The 17,460-nt window shown below is 50.4% G+C and overlaps 7 non-coding genes and 2 pseudogenes across 7 annotated transcripts; all 9 read right to left on the bottom strand.

The window, feature by feature from the left end:
* Positions 1–795: 795 nt before the first annotated feature.
* On the bottom strand, positions 796–992 carry LOC142654062 (U2 spliceosomal RNA). The gene has a single exon (XR_012848854.1). It is a non-coding gene; the product is annotated as a U2 spliceosomal RNA (small nuclear RNA).
* A 763-nt stretch (positions 993–1,755) lies between these two features.
* LOC142654652 (U2 spliceosomal RNA) lies at positions 1,756–1,825 on the bottom strand (annotated as a pseudogene).
* A 1,320-nt stretch (positions 1,826–3,145) lies between these two features.
* LOC142653608 (U2 spliceosomal RNA) lies at positions 3,146–3,336 on the bottom strand. Its single transcript, XR_012848534.1, has one exon. It is a non-coding gene; the product is annotated as a U2 spliceosomal RNA (small nuclear RNA).
* Positions 3,337–4,664: 1,328 nt separating this feature from the next.
* LOC142653887 (U2 spliceosomal RNA) lies at positions 4,665–4,852 on the bottom strand. The gene has a single exon (XR_012848738.1). It is a non-coding gene; the product is annotated as a U2 spliceosomal RNA (small nuclear RNA).
* A 5,536-nt stretch (positions 4,853–10,388) lies between these two features.
* On the bottom strand, positions 10,389–10,490 carry LOC142654544 (U2 spliceosomal RNA; annotated as a pseudogene).
* Positions 10,491–11,828: 1,338 nt separating this feature from the next.
* LOC142653609 (U2 spliceosomal RNA) lies at positions 11,829–12,019 on the bottom strand. Its single transcript, XR_012848535.1, has one exon. It is a non-coding gene; the product is annotated as a U2 spliceosomal RNA (small nuclear RNA).
* A 1,318-nt stretch (positions 12,020–13,337) lies between these two features.
* On the bottom strand, positions 13,338–13,528 carry LOC142653611 (U2 spliceosomal RNA). The gene has a single exon (XR_012848537.1). It is a non-coding gene; the product is annotated as a U2 spliceosomal RNA (small nuclear RNA).
* A 1,332-nt stretch (positions 13,529–14,860) lies between these two features.
* Positions 14,861–15,051, bottom strand: LOC142653612 (U2 spliceosomal RNA). The gene has a single exon (XR_012848538.1). It is a non-coding gene; the product is annotated as a U2 spliceosomal RNA (small nuclear RNA).
* A 1,336-nt stretch (positions 15,052–16,387) lies between these two features.
* On the bottom strand, positions 16,388–16,578 carry LOC142653613 (U2 spliceosomal RNA). The gene has a single exon (XR_012848539.1). It is a non-coding gene; the product is annotated as a U2 spliceosomal RNA (small nuclear RNA).
* Positions 16,579–17,460: the final 882 nt, after the last annotated feature.

Raw genomic sequence — 17,460 nt, forward strand, 5'->3', positions numbered from 1 at the left:
TCAGTGTTGCCTGAGAGGGCAACACTGCAACAGCCGGCCGCCAGGCTGTCTTTTTTTTGCACAGCTACTTGCCTCCAGGAGGCCACAAGAGGGAGACAAGGGACTGCAAAATGGAAAATAGGCATCCACCAACTTTACAGACAACTTCTCTTTGCTCCTACAACCTCCATCCTTGCACAGTTTGTTATTCTTCCAGGTAACATAGTAACAAATCCAAATTGCTGCTCTCTTTGTAGGCAAGCAAGGGTTTGTTGCAACTGCAATTCTTACTTCTTCTTGAAATGTAGGGACGACAGTACATTCCATCACATCCATCTAGTGTACACAGGTAGGTCCATTGTGGCGGGTAGGCGGCTGGCTGCTTTAATGGCTGTTTGCTGTTCCCCTACTCCACTCCACTCCACTATTTGACTGTGGTGCTGCATCAATCAGTGGCTGGCTCAGGTGCAGCTCTTTAACTTACCTAAAAGGGAGGGCGGAGAGAAGACAAGGAAGGTGAATGAGCTGTTCCAATGTGAAATGCCGGAAACACAGAAACACAGAAGACACACACACACACACACACACACACACACACACACACACACACACACACACACACACACAACAAGAGGTGGCAATGTATTAATTAATTGCATTTAATAAATGAGCTCATTATCACACATGACTGTACAAATGCATTGTCCAACAGGTGTTGAAATAATGGGATTAAAAGGGGAGATCCCATCAGAAAGACAAAAACAATAGCAAACACAAATAGCACTTTTGGAATCTGATTTTAGTCAACACATAAGGGAAGGGTGCACCGGTCCTGGAAATACTGCAATACCAGGTCAATGCGTGGAGTGGACAGAGCAAGCTCTATTTCCATCTCCCTGTTCGAAAAATCCATTTAATATATGGTCCCCAGATAGGGGACGTATCAGATATTAAACTGATAAGAACAGATTTTTGTTGAAAGCCCGAGTCGTGCTTTCTATCACCCAAGTGCATAAAAAGTGCAGAGGTGCCACACAAAAAGTGCACAAGGATGCGGTCTATCGCAGCCCTTCTCTTAAAAGAGAGAGGCCCCGCATAACCATTCCTCGACCCTCCAAGCCTTAGGCCTAGAGGATCAAGGATCGATGATCCCCCTTCGCCGAAGCTTAGGGAGACCCAACAACACTCCAAGGCTTCTACCTGGGCTGCCACCCCAGTGTCCACCTTGGAGCCTGCATCTAAGGTGCACCTCCCCTCCGAAGAAGGGAGGCCGGGTTGCAGGGGAAAAAGGAACCAGAAGGCCACACATTTTCCCCCTAGACCTCAGGAGGGTCCCAAAAGGGCACCGCATCCCAAAATCCTTGTGACAAAACGTGACAAACACACAGTGAAAAACAAAATTAAATAAGTGGATGTGCGCTGTGATACAGCCTGGACATCCGCCAGGTATAAAAAATTCCTCATCTCCCAGCCAGAAGGCCGGGAGAATAAAGGTGTGTGCTTAGAAGTGTGAAAGAAGAGTGCGTGCAAATGTGCCTTTGCTCAGTGGGATCCCACCCCCAGTGAGTTAGGGCACCCCAGGGTCACCAGCCCTGGGGCACATAGCAACTCGGGCTTTCATACTACCCGACCTCCTGACCTCGATCCGGCGGTCGCCTGGTCACCTACAAATGGTACCTTTAAACCAAATGCGTACACCAGAGCGATGACCGTTGTGGTTCCCTGCCCTCACCTCGGCGTTCTGTCATCCCCCTACGATGGCCGCTGTACCACCGGCAGGGATGATTACTAACCTCAGCTTGAGCAGGTACTACACTTGATCTTAGCCAAAAGGCCGAGAAGCGATAACCCGAATGGGCCGGCCGTTGACCGAGCCTGCCTAATACTGCTGTTCACCCCTTGCAGCGATTGATTCAGCCTACTCCTAGGCAATTCCATGGGGCCCTGCAGGCTCACACACATTTACAGCTACTAAGCGGGAGGGAGGTGAATAAAGGCCGGAGAGGAAGCCAGACAGGATTTGCTTCTTTTGCTTGCACCACAATGCAGTGCTGAAAGAGGAGGAGGAATCTACATAAAAACGCCTTCCTGGCAACGCCCAAATGCCCTCCTGCCATGCAGATAAACACTGGCAGCGGCAGCAAGTGCATGCCCACAGCCACCCCTTGTTCCTTCACACCTTGTATCAGCTTTAATCCAATCCAGTCCGGTGCTGCCTGCTGAGCAGCACTGACCAACACTGCCTGGGCCCAGGCTTTTATCTCTGAGGCAGGCCCCATTATGATGTCAGAAAGCTGGCTCTGGAATCCTGAGGGCTCCACTATGACACGTGCAAAGTTCCGTCTGAACTTTATATAAGACGGTGCGGCTCAGTCAGTCACTCAGTGTTGCCTGAGAGGGCAACACTGCAACAGCCGGCCGCCAGGCTGTCTTTTTTTTGCACAGCTACTTGCCTCCAGGAGGCCACAAGAGGGAGACAAGGGACTGCAAAATGGAAAATAGGCATCCACCAACTTTACAGACAACTTCTCTTTGCTCCTACAACCTCCATCCTTGCACAGTTTGTTATTCTTCCAGGTAACATAGTAACAAATCCAAATTGCTGCTCTCTTTGTAGGCAAGCAAGGGTTTGTTGCAACTGCAATTCTTACTTCTTCTTGAAATGTAGGGACGACAGTACATTCCATCACATCCATCTAGTGTACACAGGTAGGTCCATTGTGGCGGGTAGGCGGCTGGCTGCTTTAATGGCTGTTTGCTGTTCCCCTACTCCACTCCACTCCACTATTTGACTGTGGTGCTGCATCAATCAGTGGCTGGCTCAGGTGCAGCTCTTTAACTTACCTAAAAGGGAGGGCGGAGAGAAGACAAGGAAGGTGAATGAGCTGTTCCAATGTGAAATGCCGGAAACACAGAAACACAGAAGACACACACACACACACACACACACACACACACACACACACACACACACACACCAAGAGGTGGCAATGTATTAATTAATTGCATTTAATAAATGAGCTCATTATCACACATGACTGTACAAATGCATTGTCCAACAGGTGTTGAAATAATGGGATTAAAAGGGGAGATCCCATCAGAAAGACAAAAACAATAGCAAACACAAATAGCACTTTTGGAATCTGATTTTAGTCAACACATAAGGGAAGGGTGCACCGGTCCTGGAAATACTGCAATACCAGGTCAATGCGTGGAGTGGACAGAGCAAGCTCTATTTCCATCTCCCTGTTCGAAAAATCCATTTAATATATGGTCCCCAGATAGGGGACGTATCAGATATTAAACTGATAAGAACAGATACTACACTTGATCTTAGCCAAAAGGCCGAGAAGCGATAACCCGAATGGGCCGGCCGTTGACCGAGCCTGCCTAATACTGCTGTTCACCCCTTGCAGCGATTGATTCAGCCTACTCCTAGGCAATTCCATGGGGCCCTGCAGGCTCACACACATTTACAGCTACTAAGCGGGAGGGAGGTGAATAAAGGCCGGAGAGGAAGCCAGACAGGATTTGCTTCTTTTGCTTGCACCACAATGCAGTGCTGAAAGAGGAGGAGGAATCTACATAAAAACGCCTTCCTGGCAACGCCCAAATGCCCTCCTGCCATGCAGATAAACACTGGCAGCGGCAGCAAGTGCATGCCCACAGCCACCCCTTGTTCCTTCACACCTTGTATCAGCTTTAATCCAATCCAGTCCGGTGCTGCCTGCTGAGCAGCACTGACCAACACTGCCTGGGCCCAGGCTTTTATCTCTGAGGCAGGCCCCATTATGATGTCAGAAAGCTGGCTCTGGAATCCTGAGGGCTCCACTATGACACGTGCAAAGTTCCGTCTGAACTTTATATAAGACGGTGCGGCTCAGTCAGTCACTCAGTGTTGCCTGAGAGGGCAACACTGCAACAGCCGGCCGCCAGGCTGTCTTTTTTTTGCACAGCTACTTGCCTCCAGGAGGCCACAAGAGGGAGACAAGGGACTGCAAAATGGAAAATAGGCATCCACCAACTTTACAGACAACTTCTCTTTGCTCCTACAACCTCCATCCTTGCACAGTTTGTTATTCTTCCAGGTAACATAGTAACAAATCCAAATTGCTGCTCTCTTTGTAGGCAAGCAAGGGTTTGTTGCAACTGCAATTCTTACTTCTTCTTGAAATGTAGGGACGACAGTACATTCCATCACATCCATCTAGTGTACACAGGTAGGTCCATTGTGGCGGGTAGGCGGCTGGCTGCTTTAATGGCTGTTTGCTGTTCCCCTACTCCACTCCACTCCACTATTTGACTGTGGTGCTGCATCAATCAGTGGCTGGCTCAGGTGCAGCTCTTTAACTTACCTAAAAGGGAGGGCGGAGAGAAGACAAGGAAGGTGAATGAGCTGTTCCAATGTGAAATGCCGGAAACACAGAAACACAGAAGACACACACACACACACACACACACACACACACACACACACACACACACACACACACACAACAAGAGGTGGCAATGTATTAATTAATTGCATTTAATAAATGAGCTCATTATCACACATGACTGTACAAATGCATTGTCCAACAGGTGTTGAAATAATGGGATTAAAAGGGGAGATCCCATCAGAAAGACAAAAACAATAGCAAACACAAATAGCACTTTTGGAATCTGATTTTAGTCAACACATAAGGGAAGGGTGCACCGGTCCTGGAAATACTGCAATACCAGGTCAATGCGTGGAGTGGACAGAGCAAGCTCTATTTCCATCTCCCTGTTCGAAAAATCCATTTAATATATGGTCCCCAGATAGGGGACGTATCAGATATTAAACTGATAAGAACAGATTTTTTGATTGAAAATTGCTTTATTGACAATCAATCGTCATCATACAAACATTACTGCGACGCAGCGCAAGCCATGAAGCAGCAAATAATAAATAATAACAGTCGTCAAACATAACATGACAGTATAATACACAGTACAGGCTAGCCTATGCTATACATTACACCACATGCTACACTAACATTCTTGCATTCACTAAAGCCAAACAACAAAGCATTACAGACAAGTGATGGGATAGGGGAGTGGGTAGGAGGGGATAGGGAAGGGGGAAATCACAGGCCCGAAGCTTTATTGAAAGACAACACACAAGAAGGGAGAGTGGGGGGAAGGGGAGTATCAGTCCTCTTCCTCATCGACGTCCGGGCTGTCCCAGGTGGAATAGTCTCTGAGCAGGCTGTGGATCAGCCTGCGGCAGTCCTGGACGGACACACTCTCTCTCCGCAAAATCAGACGGTTCCTGGCGAACCATATAGCGTCCTTAAAGCAGTTCATAAGGCGCCAGGCTTCCTGGATTGCTCCATCCGTGGTATTCCCAGGAAATAGTCCATAAAGTACCGAGCGGTACGACAGTCTGTTCCTGGGTACTGAGTCCTTGAGTTCATGTTCCAAGGCTTTCAACAGACCCTGTGCAAAGGGGCACTGCCAGAAAATGTGCAAAGATGTTTCCTCCGTGAAGGGGCACCTGGGGCAGTACCGGGTCTTGCACAGGTTGCGGGCATGCATGAATGACCTAAGAGGCAGTCCTCCCTGGATGGCCATCCATGAAATGTCCTTGTGCCCGTTGGTCAACCTGCCAGATGACACGTTAGTCCAAACAGTCTCCAACGTGTCGGCATGAAGCCCTGGAACAGACTCCAGTGAGTCCTTTGCTCTGATGTGCTTGTGGATCGTCTTAGGTTTCCACAAGTCGGGCTTAAGACCCTCCAGTTGATGCTCCCTCACAAACCGGACGACATCTCCGTAGAACCAGGGAGCGTGCCAGTTGTAAGGGAAGGAGCTGTCCCACTTGTCCCAGCCAAAACCTCGCCAGAGGGGAAGGAGGAAGTAGCGGGACATGGCCTTGCCCGCAGAGCCGTTTGCTGTCCTCAGAGTCCTACGAACACAGTCACATACAAAAGCGATCCGCAGCAGAGTGGGAATGTCGGGTATACCCTTCCCACCTTTGCGGGGCTCCTTGTACATAACAGTCCGCTTTACTCTGTCCATTTTCGAGCCCCAGATGAAGCGAAACACAGTCCTGGTAATGGCCCTCGAGACGGTGGCAAGAGGGGGCCATGCCTGTGCAGTGTATTGTAGCACAGGCAAGACTTCGTTACGCAGGACCATTGCTTTGCCCTCAATAGTGAGTTGTCTGAGGCTCCACAGTCCGATCCTTTGGTTGACTTTGGCCAAGCGTTCTTCCCACGACTTTAGGGCTGCACCTTCCTTACCGAACCAGACTCCCAGAATTTTGATGAAGTCCGGCTTGATAGTAAACGGGAAGGAGGCAGGAGAAGGCAGGTACCACTTTCCGAAGAGCATGGCTTCCGACTTCCCGCAGTTGACTTTTGCCCCTGAAGCGCGTCCGAACTCCTCACAGGTCTGGACGAGTGCAGTCACCGAACTCTGGTCAGCGCAGAAGACGGTCACGTCGTCCATGTACAGCGAGCATTTGACCTCGAAGTGTCCTGGACCTGGTGCGGTGATCCCTCTGATCTCTCCATTCTGCCGGATAGCCTCTGCGAAGAGCTCTATAACACAAACAAAAAGGAGAGGTGAAAGAGGACAGCCTTGTCTAACCCCCGACGATACAGGAAAGGGGTCAGTCTTCCAGCCGTTCACCAGCACCGAGCTGTAAATGTCGCAATACATCAGGTTAACATACAAACAGAACAACCTGCCAAGCCGCAGCCTACGCAGAGCCTTACCCATGAATTCGTGAGAGACCCGGTCAAAAGCCTTCTCCTGATCCAGACTGACCAGGGCCGCGTGTGTACGGCGGCTTTGCATGTAATGCACCGTGTCCCTCACCAGGGCAAGACTGTCGGCCACCCTACGGCCAGGAATGCCGCAGGTTTGGTCCGATCCGATGATCTGTCCGATGACAACCTTCAGTCTGTTGGTCAATACTTTGGCGAGGATCTTGTAGTCCACGTTCAGGAGAGAGATGGGACGCCAGTTTTTCAGGTCACATCTCTCCCCCTTCCGCTTATACAGGATCGTGATCATGCCTTCTCTCAAGGACGGTGGCATTCTACCCTCCACCACCATCTCCTCATAGAGCTCCAGCAGGTCCGGACAGATCAAGTCCCCCAGCGCTACATAGAGCTCTGCTGGGAGACCATCACTGCCCGGGGTCCTGCCGGGTCTGAAGGATTTAGCGGCAGAGAGCAGTTCCTCCACCGTCAGGGGTACGTCCATAGCCTCCGTACCTGCAGGATCAAGATGATTAGTGATACCTGACAGGAATTTATCGGCGGCTTCGGGGTCAGTGGTTTTCCGGGAGTAGAGGCTTCGGTAGTAGTCTGTGACGACTCCCATCACCTCCTTCTTCCCAGAATGCATGTTTCCGGTCTCATCTCGGAGTTCCTTCAGGGGCGTGTGGCCGGCATGGAGTTTCCTGAAAAAGAACGAGTTACATTTCTCACCCTTCTCCAGGTTCTCCACCTTGGAACGAAAGATAATTCGCTTGGATTCCTCCTCAAAGTGCCTTTTCAGGCCCTTTTTGGCTTCCTCCAGCTCCTTCCTGACGTCCCAGCCGCATTGAAGGAGGTCTTGCAGGGATCGCAGCTGACGCTGCATCTCTCTGAAGTCTCTCTTCCTCTCACACGCCTGTTGACGACTTTTTGCCTGAAAGAAACAACGAAATTCAACTTTAACATATTCCCACCAGTCACAGGTTTTGTCAAAGAAAACTTTATCATTCCTCCAAACAATATAGGCGTCTCTAAGTTCCGCCAGTACCTCCTCTCTTTCCAGCAGGGCACAATTCAGCTTCCAGGAGCCAGGGCCGGGAGGAAAACCGTGGCCGATGGCACCCTGGAAGAGAATGGCCCTGTGGTCAGAGAAGAAGCAGGGGATCATGGAGTGCCCATGCTGCTTGACTGCCCGGGAGGTGAACACAAAGTCAATCCGAGAACGAAGTGAGCCATCGGGTCGGCTCCATGAATAGTTCACAGAGCCGATCCCCATGGAGCCCACAACGTCCTGCAAGGATGCTTCGGTTACCATCTCGATAAGCAGTTTGGAACTGACATCCAGCTTGATTGAAGTGCCGGAACTTCGTCCATCCTCTTCGATGGGGCAGTTGAAGTCCCCGGCCATCACCACTGCCCTAGTGGTGGCGAGCTGGGTCCGCAGGGTCTGGAATAGTTCCAGGCGCTCAGCCTTCATAGGGGGAGCGTACACGTTGATGAGCCTAATCGGCTCTCCCGCCCAGGAACCGTCTACGACCAACAAGCGGCCGCAGACGAGCTCCTGGACAGAGTCAACAGTAAATACGCTTCCCCTAATCAGGATGGCAACCCCTGCAGACTTACAGTCGCCCCCACCAGACCAGTAGGACGGGCCATGGGTCCACTGCCTGGCCAGGTGATGATATGACCTGGAAGAGGGGAGAGTACATTCCTGCAGCATAAATATATCACTCGACTGCTTGGAAAGAAAAGTTAGCACCATCTGACATCTAGTCCTATCTCTAACACTCCTCACATTGAGGCTAAAGATGTTAAGTTTAGCAGCCATGGGGGAGAATAAAGAAGGTTAGTGCAAACGATACACCTTAGTTACCAGTCCGGTCGGGCGGATCCTCCTCGCTTGGTGGGTCCGAAAGATCCAGCAGGCCCTCTGACAAAAATTGTTCCAGGATTGTAGCCACCTGGATGTCTGTTGTGAAGTCGATGACCTCAGGTTCAGACACGAGTTCCTCCACCATCTGCTCCATTTCCTCCTGCTGCGCAAGGGAATCTTCGCAGATTTCCACGACTTGTCGCTTTGAGGACTCAGCCGCTGGGCTGTCCCTCACCTTTCTCTTCCTCTGGATGGCACCTGAGGAGACAAGAGGGGGAAAATCCTCCAGGGAGAGGACTCCAGCAGCTGGAGAGGAAGATGTTAGTGCTGCTGGAGCTGGGGAGAAGGGAGGCTGGGTTGGGAGAGGTGCAGGTGACAGGACCACTGAGATGGGTGGGTAGGAGAAGGTGAGAGCCTCAGTGGGGGTGACAGGGGTAGGGGACGGGGGGGTGGGGAGGGCCGGGCGAGGGAGGGTGGGAAGGGTAGGGCGAGGGAGGGCCGGGAGAGGGGGGGGAGGGACTGTCGTCTTCTTACCATCCTTCTTTTTCCCGGTCTTCTGTGCCGCTGGAGCTCTGGCTGGGGCGGGGTTCCCTCTGGCTGGAGCTTTCGCTGCTACAGTTGCCCAGGATCGATCCCTCTTCGGGCAGTCCTTGTAAGAGTGGGCTGCTTGTCCGCAGAGGTTGCACATTGTCCGTTTCGGGCAGTCTTTGGTCTCGTGTCCTGTTACCCGGCAGTTCTTGCAGGCGTCCTCCTTGCAGTCCTTCATCGAATGACCCTTCTTGCTGCATCTCCTGCAGATCTGCGGCATGTCCGGGTAGTAGATGAGGCCGTAGGAGTTGCCCAGCGAGAATGACTGGGGCAGGTGCTGGAGGCCGTCTTCCGCGCTTGAATCCTTGTTGAGTCGGACGATTACCGACCACTTGCCAGTCCAGAAGCCGAGTCCGTTCAGGATGTGGGTGGGTTCCCTCACCACTGTGCAGAACCGCTTCAGGAGCGTGGTGATGTCTTTGCCGGGGGTGTGTGGGTTCCGCATTGAGACCGTCACCCGCCTTTCCTCTCTTTGGACAGGGCAGTTGCCCACAAAGCGAGAGAAAGGGGATTCAGGCCTCGCCGCTTTCACCATCTCCCAGTACCTTCTGCAGATGTTGATCGAAGCGAAGGTCACGAAGAACATCCCGGTCATGAAGGCCTGGATGCTGATGGTCTCCGGCTTAGCGAAGCCCTGGTCCAGGAGCATCTTCTGGCAGAACACTTCTTCCGTCATGTCCGGCACTCTCCCGTCCACCTCCTTCAGCTTCAGGGCCACCGTCTGCTTCATCCAGGGCTCCAGGGTTGGAGCAGCCTGGTTCGGCTTCCTGGTGGCCTGTCCGCTTGAGGAGGCTTCAGGAGGAGATGTCCTGGCCTGGGCCGGCTCACCTGGTCCATCAGCCTTCTCCTTCTGGGTGGCAGGGTTGCTGGTTGAGGCCATGGCTTCTTCCAGCTGTTCCTGTCGCTTGGGGAGGATCTTCGATAGCTCTTTCCCGAAGGGGGCGGAGCTATGCAAATCTTCTCCTTGCTGGCCGAGGTTCTTCCACGAAATTTCTTCCGCAGCGGTTCCTCGTCGAGCTTCTTCTTCTGCGGCCGAGCTTCTTCGAAGATCCCCTTCAGCAGCGGCTCTTCTCCGAAGTTCTCCTTCTTCTTCCCGGCAGCGATCTCCCGGAGCTTCTTCCTCGATGGCGGCTTCTCCCTTCTGGATCGTCGTCTTCGCTGGTTCTTCTCCGCAGTTCGTCGCCGGCTTCGTCTGGAACGCTCTTGGATCGCTAAGCTAGTGTTTATAGCCCCCAGTGGTTCTCCGAGCTATCTATCCTTACAAGGACTGATAAGAACAGATACTACACTTGATCTTAGCCAAAAGGCCGAGAAGCGATAACCCGAATGGGCCGGCCGTTGACCGAGCCTGCCTAATACTGCTGTTCACCCCTTGCAGCGATTGATTCAGCCTACTCCTAGGCAATTCCATGGGGCCCTGCAGGCTCACACACATTTACAGCTACTAAGCGGGAGGGAGGTGAATAAAGGCCGGAGAGGAAGCCAGACAGGATTTGCTTCTTTTGCTTGCACCACAATGCAGTGCTGAAAGAGGAGGAGGAATCTACATAAAAACGCCTTCCTGGCAACGCCCAAATGCCCTCCTGCCATGCAGATAAACACTGGCAGCGGCAGCAAGTGCATGCCCACAGCCACCCCTTGTTCCTTCACACCTTGTATCAGCTTTAATCCAATCCAGTCCGGTGCTGCCTGCTGAGCAGCACTGACCAACACTGCCTGGGCCCAGGCTTTTATCTCTGAGGCAGGCCCCATTATGATGTCAGAAAGCTGGCTCTGGAATCCTGAGGGCTCCACTATGACACGTGCAAAGTTCCGTCTGAACTCTATATAAGACGGTGCGGCTCAGTCAGTCACTCAGTGTTGCCTGAGAGGGCAACACTGCAACAGCCGGCCGCCAGGCTGTCTTTTTTTTGCACAGCTACTTGCCTCCAGGAGGCCACAAGAGGGAGACAAGGGACTGCAAAATGGAAAATAGGCATCCACCAACTTTACAGACAACTTCTCTTTGCTCCTACAACCTCCATCCTTGCACAGTTTGTTATTCTTCCAGGTAACATAGTAACAAATCCAAATTGCTGCTCTCTTTGTAGGCAAGCAAGGGTTTGTTGCAACTGCAATTCTTACTTCTTCTTGAAATGTAGGGACGACAGTACATTTCATCACATCCATCTAGTGTACACAGGTAGGTCCATTGTGGCGGGTAGGCGGCTGGCTGCTTTAATGGCTGTTTGCTGTTCCCCTACTCCACTCCACTCCACTATTTGACTGTGGTGCTGCATCAATCAGTGGCTGGCTCAGGTGCAGCTCTTTAACTTACCTAAAAGGGAGGGCGGAGAGAAGACAAGGAAGGTGAATGAGCTGTTCCAATGTGAAATGCCGGAAACACAGAAACACAGAAGACACACACACACACACACACACACACACACACACACACACACACACACACACACACACACACACACACAACAAGAGGTGGCAATGTATTAATTAATTGCATTTAATAAATGAGCTCATTATCACACATGACTGTACAAATGCATTGTCCAACAGGTGTTGAAATAATGGGATTAAAAGGGGAGATCCCATCAGAAAGACAAAAACAATAGCAAACACAAATAGCACTTTTGGAATCTGATTTTAGTCAACACATAAGGGAAGGGTGCACCGGTCCTGGAAATACTGCAATACCAGGTCAATGCGTGGAGTGGACAGAGCAAGCTCTATTTCCATCTCCCTGTTCGAAAAATCCATTTAATATATGGTCCCCAGATAGGGGACGTATCAGATATTAAACTGATAAGAACAGATACTACACTTGATCTTAGCCAAAAGGCCGAGAAGCGATAACCCGAATGGGCCGGCCGTTGACCGAGCCTGCCTAATACTGCTGTTCACCCCTTGCAGCGATTGATTCAGCCTACTCCTAGGCAATTCCATGGGGCCCTGCAGGCTCACACACATTTACAGCTACTAAGCGGGAGGGAGGTGAATAAAGGCCGGAGAGGAAGCCAGACAGGATTTGCTTCTTTTGCTTGCACCACAATGCAGTGCTGAAAGAGGAGGAGGAATCTACATAAAAACGCCTTCCTGGCAACGCCCAAATGCCCTCCTGCCATGCAGATAAACACTGGCAGCGGCAGCAAGTGCATGCCCACAGCCACCCCTTGTTCCTTCACACCTTGTATCAGCTTTAATCCAATCCAGTCCGGTGCTGCCTGCTGAGCAGCACTGACCAACACTGCCTGGGCCCAGGCTTTTATCTCTGAGGCAGGCCCCATTATGATGTCAGAAAGCTGGCTCTGGAATCCTGAGGGCTCCACTATGACACGTGCAAAGTTCCGTCTGAACTTTATATAAGACGGTGCGGCTCAGTCAGTCACTCAGTGTTGCCTGAGAGGGCAACACTGCAACAGCCGGCCGCCAGGCTGTCTTTTTTTTGCACAGCTACTTGCCTCCAGGAGGCCACAAGAGGGAGACAAGGGACTGCAAAATGGAAAATAGGCATCCACCAACTTTACAGACAACTTCTCTTTGCTCCTACAACCTCCATCCTTGCACAGTTTGTTATTCTTCCAGGTAACATAGTAACAAATCCAAATTGCTGCTCTCTTTGTAGGCAAGCAAGGGTTTGTTGCAACTGCAATTCTTACTTCTTCTTGAAATGTAGGGACGACAGTACATTCCATCACATCCATCTAGTGTACACAGGTAGGTCCATTGTGGCGGGTAGGCGGCTGGCTGCTTTAATGGCTGTTTGCTGTTCCCCTACTCCACTCCACTCCACTATTTGACTGTGGTGCTGCATCAATCAGTGGCTGGCTCAGGTGCAGCTCTTTAACTTACCTAAAAGGGAGGGCGGAGAGAAGACAAGGAAGGTGAATGAGCTGTTCCAATGTGAAATGCCGGAAACACAGAAACACAGAAGACACACACACACACACACACACACACACACACACACACACACACACACAACAAGAGGTGGCAATGTATTAATTAATTGCATTTAATAAATGAGCTCATTATCACACATGACTGTACAAATGCATTGTCCAACAGGTGTTGAAATAATGGGATTAAAAGGGGAGATCCCATCAGAAAGACAAAAACAATAGCAAACACAAATAGCACTTTTGGAATCTGATTTTAGTCAACACATAAGGGAAGGGTGCACCGGTCCTGGAAATACTGCAATACCAGGTCAATGCGTGGAGTGGACAGAGCAAGCTCTATTTCCATCTCCCTGTTCGAAAAATCCATTTAATATATGGTCCCCAGATAGGGGACGTATCAGATATTAAACTGATAAGAACAGATACTACACTTGATCTTAGCCAAAAGGCCGAGAAGCGATAACCCGAATGGGCCGGCCGTTGACCGAGCCTGCCTAATACTGCTGTTCACCCCTTGCAGCGATTGATTCAGCCTACTCCTAGGCAATTCCATGGGGCCCTGCAGGCTCACACACATTTACAGCTACTAAGCGGGAGGGAGGTGAATAAAGGCCGGAGAGGAAGCCAGACAGGATTTGCTTCTTTTGCTTGCACCACAATGCAGTGCTGAAAGAGGAGGAGGAATCTACATAAAAACGCCTTCCTGGCAACGCCCAAATGCCCTCCTGCCATGCAGATAAACACTGGCAGCGGCAGCAAGTGCATGCCCACAGCCACCCCTTGTTCCTTCACACCTTGTATCAGCTTTAATCCAATCCAGTCCGGTGCTGCCTGCTGAGCAGCACTGACCAACACTGCCTGGGCCCAGGCTTTTATCTCTGAGGCAGGCCCCATTATGATGTCAGAAAGCTGGCTCTGGAATCCTGAGGGCTCCACTATGACACGTGCAAAGTTCCGTCTGAACTTTATATAAGACGGTGCGGCTCAGTCAGTCACTCAGTGTTGCCTGAGAGGGCAACACTGCAACAGCCGGCCGCCAGGCTGTCTTTTTTTTGCACAGCTACTTGCCTCCAGGAGGCCACAAGAGGGAGACAAGGGACTGCAAAATGGAAAATAGGCATCCACCAACTTTACAGACAACTTCTCTTTGCTCCTACAACCTCCATCCTTGCACAGTTTGTTATTCTTCCAGGTAACATAGTAACAAATCCAAATTGCTGCTCTCTTTGTAGGCAAGCAAGGGTTTGTTGCAACTGCAATTCTTACTTCTTCTTGAAATGTAGGGACGACAGTACATTCCATCACATCCATCTAGTGTACACAGGTAGGTCCATTGTGGCGGGTAGGCGGCTGGCTGCTTTAATGGCTGTTTGCTGTTCCCCTACTCCACTCCACTCCACTATTTGACTGTGGTGCTGCATCAATCAGTGGCTGGCTCAGGTGCAGCTCTTTAACTTACCTAAAAGGGAGGGCGGAGAGAAGACAAGGAAGGTGAATGAGCTGTTCCAATGTGAAATGCCGGAAACACAGAAACACAGAAGACACACACACACACACACACACACACACACACACACACACACACACACACACACACACACACAACAAGAGGTGGCAATGTATTAATTAATTGCATTTAATAAATGAGCTCATTATCACACATGACTGTACAAATGCATTGTCCAACAGGTGTTGAAATAATGGGATTAAAAGGGGAGATCCCATCAGAAAGACAAAAACAATAGCAAACACAAATAGCACTTTTGGAATCTGATTTTAGTCAACACATAAGGGAAGGGTGCACCGGTCCTGGAAATACTGCAATACCAGGTCAATGCGTGGAGTGGACAGAGCAAGCTCTATTTCCATCTCCCTGTTCGAAAAATCCATTTAATATATGGTCCCCAGATAGGGGACGTATCAGATATTAAACTGATAAGAACAGATACTACACTTGATCTTAGCCAAAAGGCCGAGAAGCGATAACCCGAATGGGCCGGCCGTTGACCGAGCCTGCCTAATACTGCTGTTCACCCCTTGCAGCGATTGATTCAGCCTACTCCTAGGCAATTCCATGGGGCCCTGCAGGCTCACACACATTTACAGCTACTAAGCGGGAGGGAGGTGAATAAAGGCCGGAGAGGAAGCCAGACAGGATTTGCTTCTTTTGCTTGCACCACAATGCAGTGCTGAAAGAGGAGGAGGAATCTACATAAAAACGCCTTCCTGGCAACGCCCAAATGCCCTCCTGCCATGCAGATAAACACTGGCAGCGGCAGCAAGTGCATGCCCACAGCCACCCCTTGTTCCTTCACACCTTGTATCAGCTTTAATCCAATCCAGTCCGGTGCTGCCTGCTGAGCAGCACTGACCAACACTGCCTGGGCCCAGGCTTTTATCTCTGAGGCAGGCCCCATTATGATGTCAGAAAGCTGGCTCTGGAATCCTGAGGGCTCCACTATGACACGTGCAAAGTTCCGTCTGAACTTTATATAAGACGGTGCGGCTCAGTCAGTCACTCAGTGTTGCCTGAGAGGGCAACACTGCAACAGCCGGCCGCCAGGCTGTCTTTTTTTTGCACAGCTACTTGCCTCCAGGAGGCCACAAGAGGGAGACAAGGGACTGCAAAATGGAAAATAGGCATCCACCAACTTTACAGACAACTTCTCTTTGCTCCTACAACCTCCATCCTTGCACAGTTTGTTATTCTTCCAGGTAACATAGTAACAAATCCAAATTGCTGCTCTCTTTGTAGGCAAGCAAGGGTTTGTTGCAACTGCAATTCTTACTTCTTCTTGAAATGTAGGGACGACAGTACATTCCATCACATCCATCTAGTGTACACAGGTAGGTCCATTGTGGCGGGTAGGCGGCTGGCTGCTTTAATGGCTGTTTGCTGTTCCCCTACTCCACTCCACTCCACTATTTGACTGTGGTGCTGCATCAATCAGTGGCTGGCTCAGGTGCAGCTCTTTAACTTACCTAAAAGGGAGGGCGGAGAGAAGACAAGGAAGGTGAATGAGCTGTTCCAATGTGAAATGCCGGAAACACAGAAACACAGAAGACACACACACACACACACACACACACACACACACACACACACACACACACACACACACACACACACAACAAGAGGTGGCAATGTATTAATTAATTGCATTTAATAAATGAGCTCATTATCACACATGACTGTACAAATGCATTGTCCAACAGGTGTTGAAATAATGGGATTAAAAGGGGAGATCCCATCAGAAAGACAAAAACAATAGCAAACACAAATAGCACTTTTGGAATCTGATTTTAGTCAACACATAAGGGAAGGGTGCACCGGTCCTGGAAATACTGCAATACCAGGTCAATGCGTGGAGTGGACAGAGCAAGCTCTATTTCCATCTCCCTGTTCGAAAAATCCATTTAATATATGGTCCCCAGATAGGGGACGTATCAGATATTAAACTGATAAGAACAGATACTACACTTGATCTTAGCCAAAAGGCCGAGAAGCGATAACCCGAATGGGCCGGCCGTTGACCGAGCCTGCCTAATACTGCTGTTCACCCCTTGCAGCGATTGATTCAGCCTACTCCTAGGCAATTCCATGGGGCCCTGCAGGCTCACACACATTTACAGCTACTAAGCGGGAGGGAGGTGAATAAAGGCCGGAGAGGAAGCCAGACAGGATTTGCTTCTTTTGCTTGCACCACAATGCAGTGCTGAAAGAGGAGGAGGAATCTACATAAAAACGCCTTCCTGGCAACGCCCAAATGCCCTCCTGCCATGCAGATAAACACTGGCAGCGGCAGCAAGTGCATGCCCACAGCCACCCCTTGTTCCTTCACACCTTGTATCAGCTTTAATCCAATCCAGTCCGGTGCTGCCTGCTGAGCAGCACTGACCAACACTGCCTGGGCCCAGGCTTTTATCTCTGAGGCAGGCCCCATTATGATGTCAGAAAGCTGGCTCTGGAATCCTGAGGGCTCCACTATGACACGTGCAAAGTTCCGTCTGAACTTTATATAAGACGGTGCGGCTCAGTCAGTCACTCAGTGTTGCCTGAGAGGGCAACACTGCAACAGCCGGCCGCCAGGCTGTCTTTTTTTTGCACAGCTACTTGCCTCCAGGAGGCCACAAGAGGGAGACAAGGGACTGCAAAATGGAAAATAGGCATCCACCAACTTTACAGACAACTTCTCTTTGCTCCTACAACCTCCATCCTTGCACAGTTTGTTATTCTTCCAGGTAACATAGTAACAAATCCAAATTGCTGCTCTCTTTGTAGGCAAGCAAGGGTTTGTTGCAACTGCAATTCTTACTTCTTCTTGAAATGTAGGGACGACAGTACATTCCATCACATCCATCTAGTGTACACAGGTAGGTCCATTGTGGCGGG

Source organism: Rhinoderma darwinii, chromosome 5, assembly GCF_050947455.1.
Source record: "Rhinoderma darwinii isolate aRhiDar2 chromosome 5, aRhiDar2.hap1, whole genome shotgun sequence".
In the NCBI taxonomy this organism is placed as follows: domain Eukaryota; kingdom Metazoa; phylum Chordata; class Amphibia; order Anura; family Rhinodermatidae; genus Rhinoderma; species Rhinoderma darwinii.